Source organism: Chiloscyllium plagiosum, unplaced genomic scaffold (genome assembly GCF_037043375.1).
Source record: "Chiloscyllium plagiosum isolate Xiang-an unplaced genomic scaffold, Cpla_swu_hap1 HiC_scaffold_37, whole genome shotgun sequence".
Taxonomy (NCBI): Eukaryota; Metazoa; Chordata; class Chondrichthyes; order Orectolobiformes; family Hemiscylliidae; genus Chiloscyllium; species Chiloscyllium plagiosum.
The window spans coordinates 4,333,727-4,345,258 of record NW_028270175.1 but is presented as its reverse complement, the minus strand read 5'-3'; positions in this window follow the sequence as shown (position 1 = coordinate 4,345,258).

Below are 11,532 nucleotides of genomic sequence, written 5' to 3'. Positions count from 1 at the left end.
GTCAGGGGTCAGCTCTATGCAGCCTGTGTCAGTCGCGTCAGCCACTGTCAAGTATCAAGCTGGAGGGTAGCTGCAAGTTCCTAGATTCAAAAAAAATAGTATTTTGTAAGATCTCACACTGAAAGGTGACTAATTAGTCACATTTAACTCTGTGAATCAAAAATAGGGTTGCCATTTCTTAGAGGGCTGTGGCTGTTGACAGTCTGGAGTCTGAATTGCTGAAAACCTCTGGCCAAAGGTTATGGTGACCTGTCTTAAAATGTCAGTGTTTATTTTAATGACTTGTTTTGTTTTCCGTATTTGCTCATGGGCTATGTGCGCTCTGACATATGACAAGGCACATGACCATCCATCAAATCTCCCTCAGTATGTAGTGTCAAACTGAACTGCTAATACTGGCAGACTTTGTTACACAACTGTTGTGACACAGTTTGGGATGTTTAACTGCATTAAAGAAGCAAGTTGTTTAATCACCTGACACGACTCCCACTTAAAATTGACATCTTTGTGGTTGATATGTCAATGTGCACTGTAGGATCAGACAAGATTAGTTGCTCAAATGGGGGTTAAATTAGTTTAAGGAAAACAGATAAGGTGACAATAAATGCTACTTTTCTGTTACAGAGTCTAAAGAAAATTGTTCTGGGATTTCCCTTAAAGTAAATAGGATGAACATTTTGTTGGTGAGTGCATAGTATATGTCAGCAGCAACCTAAAATTATACTGGCAAATTGCCGATACTGTTAATCTATGTTTAGGAACACAGGATGTAGGCTATTCAGCCCCTTGAGCTTATTCTACTTTTCAGCCAGATCTTCACATTCCTGCCATTGGCTTATATCCCTTATGCTTAACAAAAAGAATCTAGCATTAAACTTCCAAGTTTAAAAGTCAATGGATTTTTTTTCTTTAACCTTTTTAAGTAAGTTGAAGTGAAGGTGAGTGTGAGCAGTTTCCTGATACTCAAGAAATTTATCAATTATTGAGCCATTCAGTCTAGAAATACCCCAAATTCAACCTTTTATCCGTGTTTATTAATTGCAGTAAAGTACCTCGTATATGTCATTGTATGGTTCGGTTTTATACTGTATCTGGGTTTCCTTAGCAAAAGGTTTCACAGATTTTTGCAAGGTTTGTAGCTCAGGTTGAGGTTTAGGGTGTAGGTTTGCTCGCTGAGCTGTAGGTTTGATATCCAGACGTTTCATTACCTGGCTAGGTAACATCATCAGTGGCGACCTCCAAGTGAAGCGAAGCTGTTGTCTCCTGCTTTCTATTTATATTGTTTGTCCTGGATGGGGTTCCTTGGGTTTGTGGTGATGTCATTTCCTGTTCATTTTCTGAGGGGTTGATAGATGGTATCTAGATCTATGTGTTTGTTTATGGCGTTGTGGTTGGAGTGCCAGGCCTCTAGGAATTCTCTGGCATGTCTTTGCTTAGCCTGTCGCAGGATAGATGTGTTGTCCCAGTCGAAATGGTGGGAAATGGTATATTGGCCTTTGCGTACAGCAATAAAAAAAATTGTGTTACAATTGCATCGAGTTTCGGTGAGACCACATCTGCAGTACTATATGCAGTTTTGATTTTCCCATTTACAAAGGAGTACAGTGAATGTTCACTACATTGGTCCCTGGTATGAAGGCTTTGTCCTATAATTATAGCATGAGTAAATTGGGTCTAAATTCTCTAGATTTTAGAAGAATGAGAAATGCTCTTATTGAGACATTCATGATCCTGAAGGGACTAGGGCTAGAGTAAATGATGAGAGATTGTTTCCACTGATTGAGGAATGTAAAACTAGGGCATAGTCTTAGAAAAAGGGGCCAATCATTTAGGAACTGAAGTGGGGAGAAAGGATCCCACGCAAAAGGTGAATCTATGGAATGCTCCTTCCCAGAGATTTGTGGATAATCTAATGTTGAATATATTTAAGTTTGATGCAGGCAGACTTTTGGACTCGGAAGAAATTAAGGAATATAATGGAGGCAGGATGATGGAGCTGAAGCCTAAGATCAGCCATGATCATGTTGAATAGAACAGTAGGTTTACCAAGCAATGTGATCTAACCTCCTGTCTCTGGTGTTAAAGCACAATAGCTCACACACACAAAGATTTGATACAGATGAAGGAACAAACAGTATGGTGACAATTTGAAAGTATTTCATTCTCTTCTGTATTAGACCTGTAGTTTGATGTTTTAGCTGGAATGAAGATCGTATAAAAGCAGCAATTCTCGGTGAGCCACAAAATTTCTTGGAATTGAATGCCAGAAGTTTGGCTTTTGGGTGAACTTGATGTTGAAGTAGAATGGGGGAAAGAGTCCTCTATTAACTCTATTAATGTTTTACAGCTGATTCAATCACTTTGAGATGATGTTTCTGATGGAATCTGTCTCAGAATTTCTTCAACTGCTCCCTTTAAAAGCAGTCAGCAAACATGGTTGGCTTATCTATAGGACATATTACAAGATCAAACTCTTTTAAGTATATTGCAGTCTGTTAGGCCGTACTGGCAGAGATTAATGATTAGAGACAGAAAACAGAGTAAAATAATGGTTTATTCTCATTTTTGCAGGCTATGACTAGTACTGTACGAGTTGGGTGCGAGCTGTTCATGATTTATATGAATGATTTGGAGATGGGGACCAAATGTAATCTTTCCACATTTTCAGATGATACAAAGCTAAGTGGAACTGTCTGTTGTGAGAAAAATGTAAAGTGGCTTCAGGAGGATTTGGGCAGTGTTGAATCGGATTTTAATTAGCAGGAATCTGTGAGACCAATCCAACACTTAGAGAAAAATTCAAGAACAACCTTGAACTGGAAAATGTTCAGTCTTTATTAAAAGAAACTCTGTATGCAGGGTTTTTGTAAAAAAATAACATGAGAGGGGGAAACCAAAGGATCCCAAACTCTCCAAGATTTTTTGCACTTTTACAAGGGAAAGAATAACATTTATATACTTTTAAATATGCTGAGAAGTGACAAATTATCATGAAATGTTAATCATCTATTACACTGAACTTTGCCTTTTGGTTTTCCGAAACATCATTCATTCACATCATTCCATAATTTTGTTTCTGTGTATTGATGTTTTGTTTAGACTAAAATCTACAGTTCAAAATATACAAGAAGCTATTAAGAAGATTACTGAAGTTTTACCAAGCCTGTGTCATGAATGCTGTTTCTGACCTTTTACCACAGTTCTTTTTAACCTATTGATCTATAACCCAGGAGTATGGCCAATTTTCCCATCAGTCATTTTTTAATGTTTCCCACAATACCACACAGGCTTAGTGAGGGGACAAGAATGTGGCAGATGAAATATAATGTAAAAATATGAGGTTATCCACTTTGATGAGAGAAACAGATATGCAGAGTATTTGCTAAATAGTAAGACGTTGGAGAGGTTAGATGTATGAATGGACCTAGGTGTCCTTGTCAACAAATCACTGAAGATCAACATGCAGGAGCCGCAAGCTTTTAGGAAGGCTGCTGGGATGATAGACTTTATTACAAGAGGATTTGAGTGCAGGAGTGAAGTCTTGCTTCAGTTGTGTTGGAGTTTGGTTAGACCTCATCTGGAATATTGCAGTTTTGGTCTCCTTATCTCAGGAAAGATATTATTATCACAGAGGAAATGCAACAAAAGTTGACCAGACTTGTTTCAGGGATGGTGGAGTTAGCCTTTAAAGAGAGATTGGGCAAATTAGGCCTGTAATTTTGAGTTTTGAAGAATGAGAAATTATCTAATTAAAACTTGCAATGTATTTAAAGAGATAGACAGCATAGATGCAGGTAAGATTTTTCCCCTGGTTACAGAGTCTAGAACCACGGAGCACAGTTTAAAAATAAAGAGGATGTCATTTGGGTCAGAGATGAGGAGAAACTATTATTACCGAAAGGGTGTGAACCTTGGAATTCTCTACACCAGAAGGCTGTGGAGGCTCAGCCTGCAAGTATGTTAAAGTAGAGATACATAGAAACATAGATTTCTAATTACCAATGGTGTACACAGTTATGGGGATCTGGATGAATGTCTGTTTGTTGAGCTGGAAGGTTTGTTTTCAGACGTTTCATCACCATACTAGGTAACATCATCAGTGAGTCTCTGCTGAAGCACTGGTGTTATGTCCTGTTTTCTGTTTATGTGTCTTGGTTTCTTAAGGTGTGTGATATCATTTCTGGTTCTTTTTCTCAGAGGATGGTAGATGGGGTCCAAATCGATGTATTAATTGATGGAGTTTCGGTTAAAATGCCAGGCATCTAGGAATTCCCGTGTGTATCTCTGTTTAGCCTGTCCCAGGATGGATGTATAGTCCCATTTAAAGTAGTGTCCTCCTTCGTCTCTATGTAAGGATACTAGTGATAGTAGGTCATGTCTTTTGCTGGCCAGTTGGTGCTCATGTATCCCGGTGGCTAGTTTTCTGCCTGTTTGTCCCATATAGTGTTTTTTAGAATCCTTGCAAGGTACCTGTATTTTATAAATTACATTAGTTTTGCTGGGTGTTTGTATGGGTCCTTTAGCTTAATTAGCCTGTGTTTAAGTGTGTGTTGGTAAGTTTGTGGGCTATCATGATGCCAAAGGGTCTGGAAGTCATTTCAGAGATGTCTTTGATGTAAGATAATGTAGCTAGAGTTTCTGGGCGGGTGTGTCTGCTTGTTTGGGTTTGTTGTTGAGAAATTGGCAGACTGTGTTTATTGGGTACCGTTCTTCCTCAGTATGGTGTATAGAATTTTTCTTCAGCTGTTCGTAGTTCCTGAGTGCTGCACTGCATTGTGGCTCATTGAAATAATGTCTTAACACAGCTACGTTTGTGGGTGTTGGGATGATTTGTTTCTGTAGTTAAGTATTTGGTCTGTGTGTGTTGTTTTCCTGTCGACACTGGTTTGAAGTTCTCCATTAACTGTTTGTTCTACATCTAGGAATGGGAGTCTGTTGTCATTCTCCTCCTCTTTTGTGAATTTTATGCCAGTAAGGATATTGTTGATGGTGTTGTAGGTTTTCTCTCATTTGTTCTATTTTGTGATGAAGGTATCATTTACGTAGCAGACCCAAAGTTTGGGTTGGGTAGTTGGGAGGGCTCTTTGTTCGGGTCTGTACTTTACTGCTTCTGCTGGGAACCCTGATATTGGTGATCCCATAGGTGTTCCCTTGATTTGTTTGCAGGTCTTGTTATTGAATGTGAAGTGGGTGGTGAGGCACAGGTCTACTAGCTTGAGGATGCTGTCCTTGCTGCTGAAGTTGGTGCTGTCTGGTGATTGTGTCCTTGATTCCTCTAGTAGTGCAGTCCATATTTCTTTGGCCAGATTGATTTTAATTGATGTGAACAGGGTTGTTACATCAAAGGGGACCATTATTTCATCCTCTTCTATCTTGGTGTCTTTGATGGTGTTCAGGAATTCTTGGGTGGAGCGAATGGAGTGGCATGAGGCTTCTACTAGGTATTTCAGTTTTCAAGAGAGTTCCCTCCCAATTACCCAACCCAAACTTTGGGTCTGCTACATGAATGATGCCTTTGTCATCACAAAATGGAACAAATTTGAGGAAGCCTACAACACAATCAACAATATCCTTATTGGCATAAAATTCACAAGAGGAGAACGACAACAGACTCTGTATGTTGGTGTACCGGCTAGTGAGATTATGGGTCTGTGTGGAGTGTGTGTGTGTGTCTGTGGGTGTGCAGTGCAGGGGTGGGGGGGTACTGGTTTGTGTACTTTAGGCAGTCTGTAGAAGCGTGGTGTTTTGGATCCGTCTCATTTCATTTTTTGGAAGTCTGTCTTGTTTATTTGTCCTGATTTCTGAAGTCTTTTCAATGCGGATGTGATTTGGTTTTTGAGTTGTGGGGGTCAGGTCTATCACCACCTGTTGATAAGTGTCGGTATCTGCAAACTGTGAGTTCGCTTTTTCAGTGTTCTCCATACATTGTAGCCACATGACCTTATATCAAAGACATCTCTGAAATGACTTCCAGACCACTTAGCGTCATGGTAGCCCACAAACCTACCAACACATTTAAACAGTGGCTAATTAATGTAAAGTGTCCTATACAAACAACCAGCAAAACGAATGTCATTTACAAAATATCATGAAAGGATTGTTACAAACACGACATCAGACAAACAGGCAGAAAACTAGCCATCGGGATACATGAACATCAACTGGCCACCAAAAGACATGACCCTCTACCGCTAATATCCTTACATAGAGATGAAGAAGGACACCACTTCGACTAAGACAACACATCCATTGTAGGACAAGCTAAACAGAGGCATGGGAATTCCTAGAGACCTGGCATTCCAACCGGAACTCCATCAATAAACACATCAATTTGGACCCCATCTACCATCCTCAGAGAGAAAGAGCCGGAAATGATATCACCCACCTTAAGAAACCAAGACACATAAATAGAAAGCAGGACATAACCCAGTGCTTCAGCAGAGGCTCACTGATGATGTTACTTAGTGTGGTGACGAAACGTCTGAAAACAAACCTTCCAGCTCAACAAGCAAACTTACAACCAGAACCTCAACCTGAGGTATAAATCTTCTCAAAATATACAAACAGTTATGGGGATGTGGTGGATAAAAATGGGTAAAAGTTTTCAATCTGCCATGACCATATTGAATGGTTGCTTAGACCCACCGGGCTGCATGGAAGACATGTTTTTATACTTCAAAACATTCTGTGGCAGGATTTTTTACATAGTGTTTGTGATAGCAAATGTTCTTCATCTTGGAGATGAAAAACAATCACAATACAGTAAAAGTGGACAAGATCGATTTAATAATTTTCTAACACCATCTGAATTTCAATGTCTCTATTGTCCGTAGTGAAGCAACAAAGGATGAGCCAGCTGGTATGTTATGATCCTTGTTATAGAGTCATAGAGATGTATAGCACAGAAACAGACCTTTTAGTCTAACCTGTCCATACCAAACAGATTTCCTAAACAACTCTCGTCCCATTTGCCAGCATTTGGCCTATATCCCTCTAAACCTTTTGTATTTATGTACCCATCCAGATGCCTTTAAAGTGTTGTAATTATACCATTCTCCACCTCTTCCGCTGGCACTAATCCATACACAAACCACCCTCTGCATTTAAAAGTTGCCCCTTAGGTCCCTTTTAAATCTTTCTGCACTCACCTTAAGCCTATGCCCTCTAGCTTTGAACACCCAGACCCCGGGGAAAAGACCTTGTCTATTTACCCTATCCTTGCCACTGATGATTTTATAAACCTCTACAAGGTAACCACCTCAGCCTCCGACGCTCCAGGGAAACAGCCCCAGCCTATTCAATCTCTCCCTATATCTCAAACTGTCCAACCTGTCAAATGTTTGTAAATCTTTTCTGAACTCTTTCAAGTTTCACAACATCCTTCCTATAATAGGGAGACCAAAACTGCAGTATTCCAAAAGTGGCCTAACCCATATCCTGTACAGCCGCAACATGACCTCATAACCCCTATACACAATGCACTGACCAATAACAGCAAGCATACCCAACACCGCCTTCACTATCCTATTTACCTGAGTCCACTTTTAAAGAACTATGAACCTGCACTCAATGGTGTCTTTGTTCTGCAACACTCCCCAGGACTTTGCCATTAAGTGTATAAGTCTTGTCCTTATTTGCCTTTCCAAAATGCAGCACCTCACATTTATCTAAATTAAACTTCATCTCCCACTTCTTGGCCCATTGGCCTATCTGTTCAAGATCTCGTCGTATTCTGAGGTAACCTTCCTCGCTGTCCACTACACCTCAAATTTTGGTGACATTTGCAAACTTACTATCATAACTTCAATGTTCACATCCAAATTATTTATATAAACAACGTAAAGCAGTTGACCCAGTACCGATCCTTGTGGCACAAGCCTCCAGACTGGTCACAAGCTCCAGACTGAAAAGCAACCCTCCATCACCATCTGTCTTCTACCTTTAAGCAGGTTCTGTATCCAAATAGCTAGTTCTTCTTCTATTCCATGTGATCTAACCTTTCCAACCAGTCTATTATGAGGAACCTTGTTGAATGCCATACTGAAGTCTATATTGATCACATTCACTGCTCTGCCCTCATCAATCTTCATCATTAGTTCTTCAAAAAACTCAATTAAGTCAGTGAGACACAATTTCCCACGCACAAAGCCATGTTGACTATACCTAATCAGTCCTTGTCTTTCCAAATACATTTAAATCCTGTCCCTCAGGATTCCCTCCAATAACTTGGCCCACCACCAATGTCAGGCTCAACGGTCTATAGTTCCTGGCTTTTCCGTACTACCTTTCTTAAATAATGGCACCATGTTAGCTAACCTCTAGTACAAAAGAACAAAGAAAATTTACAGCCCAGGAACAGGCCCTTCGGACCTCCAAGGCTGAGTCTTCCAACACCTCATCTTTGGCTATCAATGATACAACTATCTCAGCAAGAGGCTCAGCAAACACTTCCCTACCTTCTCACAGAGTTCTGAAACCGCAGAAACTATGGAAATCCTATTCTGTGTTTGGAAAGTTAAAATCCCCTACCATAACCATCCTATTATTCTTACTGATATATAACTGAGATGCCCTTAAAAATTTGTTTCTCAATTTCCTGCAGACTATTAGGGGGTGGGGGGGGTCTATAGTTCAATACCAATATGGTGATCATTCCTTTCTCAGTTCCACCCAAATCACTTCCCTGGATGTATTCCCAGGAATATCCTCCCTAAGTACAGCAGTAATGTTATCCATAATCAAAAATGCTATTCCCCTTCTCTCTTGCTCCCCTTTCTAGCCTTCCTATGACATCTATACCCTGGAATATTAAGCTGCCAGTCCTGTCCATTCCTGAGCCACTTCTCTGTAATTGCAATAATATCTCTGGGCCATGTTCCCAACCATCCCCTGAGTTCATCTGCCATTCCTGATGAAGGACCTTTGCCAGAAATGTCGATTCCTCTGCTCCTCAGATGCTGCCTGACCTGCCATGCTTTTCCAGCACCACACTCTCAACTCTAATCTCCAGCATCTGCAGATCTCGCTTCTGCCTCACCTGCTAGGTGTCTTGCATTGAAATAAATGCTGGTTAATGTATCAGCCCTTGTAGATGGTCTATCCTTAAGAAAGAGATGTGTAAGTTTAGCAAGCAGCTATGGTTGTCCTTACTTTATAAGGTGTTTGCTTCGGTACCAGGTTTGCTTCAATTGTGAATAGGCTGTGCTCTTGGTACGTACGTAAGTTAATTTGTCAGAACAAAGTAAAGTGCGTCCTCCATTCATGAATGTGCAACTTACAAATGCCCGTAACTACAAATATGATCCCGAACAGAGGTGTAATTTTGAAAGACTCAATAAATGACTGTTTCCTGTACTTATGAACTTATATTGTCCTGCACTATGTTCCACCTGACTTACATATCAACTTGCGAACGGTCTCAGGAACAGAATCCGTTCGCAACCCAGGGACTGCCTGTACAGGATAATAGAAAATATCTGTTCATAAGTATTGAGTAAACGTTCGTATGTTGGATCTTTAAAATTTATATTAATACACTCCTATATGTCGATTGTCAGGATGTCGATTGTCAGGATGAGTGTTCATAAGTTAGGTGCTCGTAATTTGTAACTTCCTATAATGCCAATAGTTACATGATACATTTTCAGCTATCTTAAAAGCCAGTGTCAATTTTTTTTTTTAAAAAGCTTTAAAGTCCATATATTTTCACATCTGTATTGGCCTTGACATTCAAAAGAAATGTATGAATATGAAATATAACCAATTGCTTTTTCAGTAGATTACAGAAACCCTGTGTAATTTAAAGCAATTACTTTCAGTCATAAAAATAAACATCCTGAAATGGTTTGAGAACTTGCAACAAACTTGTTTTTAAGTTAGGTTTGAAAAGTTTTTTGAAATTTTCTAGCAAGGTGAAAGCTGCTTAATTCAGACATGAAGCAGCCAAGCAGGTTATCGCCCCAGTATGTCCTGTACATAAACAAAACAGGACAAATCCAACCTGGCCAATTACTGCTCTAACTGTTGACTCTGGATCATCAGTAAAGTGATGGAAGTGTCATCAGCAGTGCTTTGAAGCAGCACCTGTTCAGCAATAACCTGCTCAGTGACGACTAGTTTGGGTTCCACCAGGGCCTCTCAGCTCCTGACCTCCTGGCCTTGGATCAAACATGGACAAAAGAGCTGAATTCCAGAGGGGAGGGGAGAGTGACAGCTCTTGACATCAAGGCTGCATTAGACTGAGCGTAGCTTTAAGGAGCCCCAGTGAAACTGGAATGAATGGGTGTCAGGAGGCAAACTCTGGTGGCTGGAGTAATTCCTGACACATGGGAAGATGGTTGTGTTGTTAGAGGTCAGTCATCTCTGCAGGTGTACCTCAGGGTAGTGTCCTAGGCCCAATCATCTTCAGCTATTTCATCAATGACTTTCCCTCCATCAAAAGGTCAGAAGTGGGCAAGTTCACCAATGATTGGACAATGTTCAGTACCATTCAGAACTCCTCAGATACTGAAGCAGTCCATGTTCAAATGCAACAAGATCTGACAATATTCAGGCTTGGGCTGACAAGTGACAAGCAACACTCGTGCCACAGAAATGCTGGGCTATTACCATCATGAATAAGAGACAATCTAACCACTGATCTTTAGCATTCAACGGTGTTACTATCACTGAATTGTCCACTATCAACATCCTCAGGGTTGACCCGAAACTCAACTGGATTCCCCACTAAACATGCTGACTACAACAGCAGGTCAGAAGCTAGGAATACTATAGTGAGTAACTCACCTCCTGACCCCTCAAAGCCTGTCCATCATGTACAAGGTACAGGTCAGGAGTGTGATGAAATACTCCCCACTTGCCAGGATATGAGGGTGCAGCCCCAACAACACTAAGAAGCTTGACACCATCTAGGACAAAGCAGCCCGCTTGATTGGCATTACATCCACAAGCTCCCACTATCAATGCTCAGTGGCAGCAGTGTGTATTATCTACAAGATGACTGCAGAAATTCACCAGAGATCTTCAGACAGCACCTTCCAAACCCATGACCACTTTCATCTAGAAGGACAAGGTAGGAACACCACCACATTCAGGTTCCCTCTAAGCCACCCACTGTCCTGACTTAGAAATATTCCTTCACTGTCATTGGGTCAAAGTCCTGGAATTCCCTCCCTAATGGCATCGTGGTTAGAACTGTGGAGGAAAATAGTTTCTAAACATGTTACAGTTCAGGCTTTTGCACACTTACTGGCATTTTCTTAGCTACATTGTAATTTGCATAAACAGTTTACTTTTTCCATATGAACCAAAACCTCCATTACGTCGCTGTCTTGTGTTCTAAGGTTTAGAGATTAATCACAGAACACTGTGAAATGCCTACCATGTTCTCCAGTTAGTTGCAAAGACAGGAATAATTTGTGACTGAAAAGACAAATAAAGCTATACACTGCGTATCCAGATGTATTCACAAGTTACACAGAAGTAAGCCTACATTAAAACAGAATAACCACACTTGAGCAATTTATAAACTAC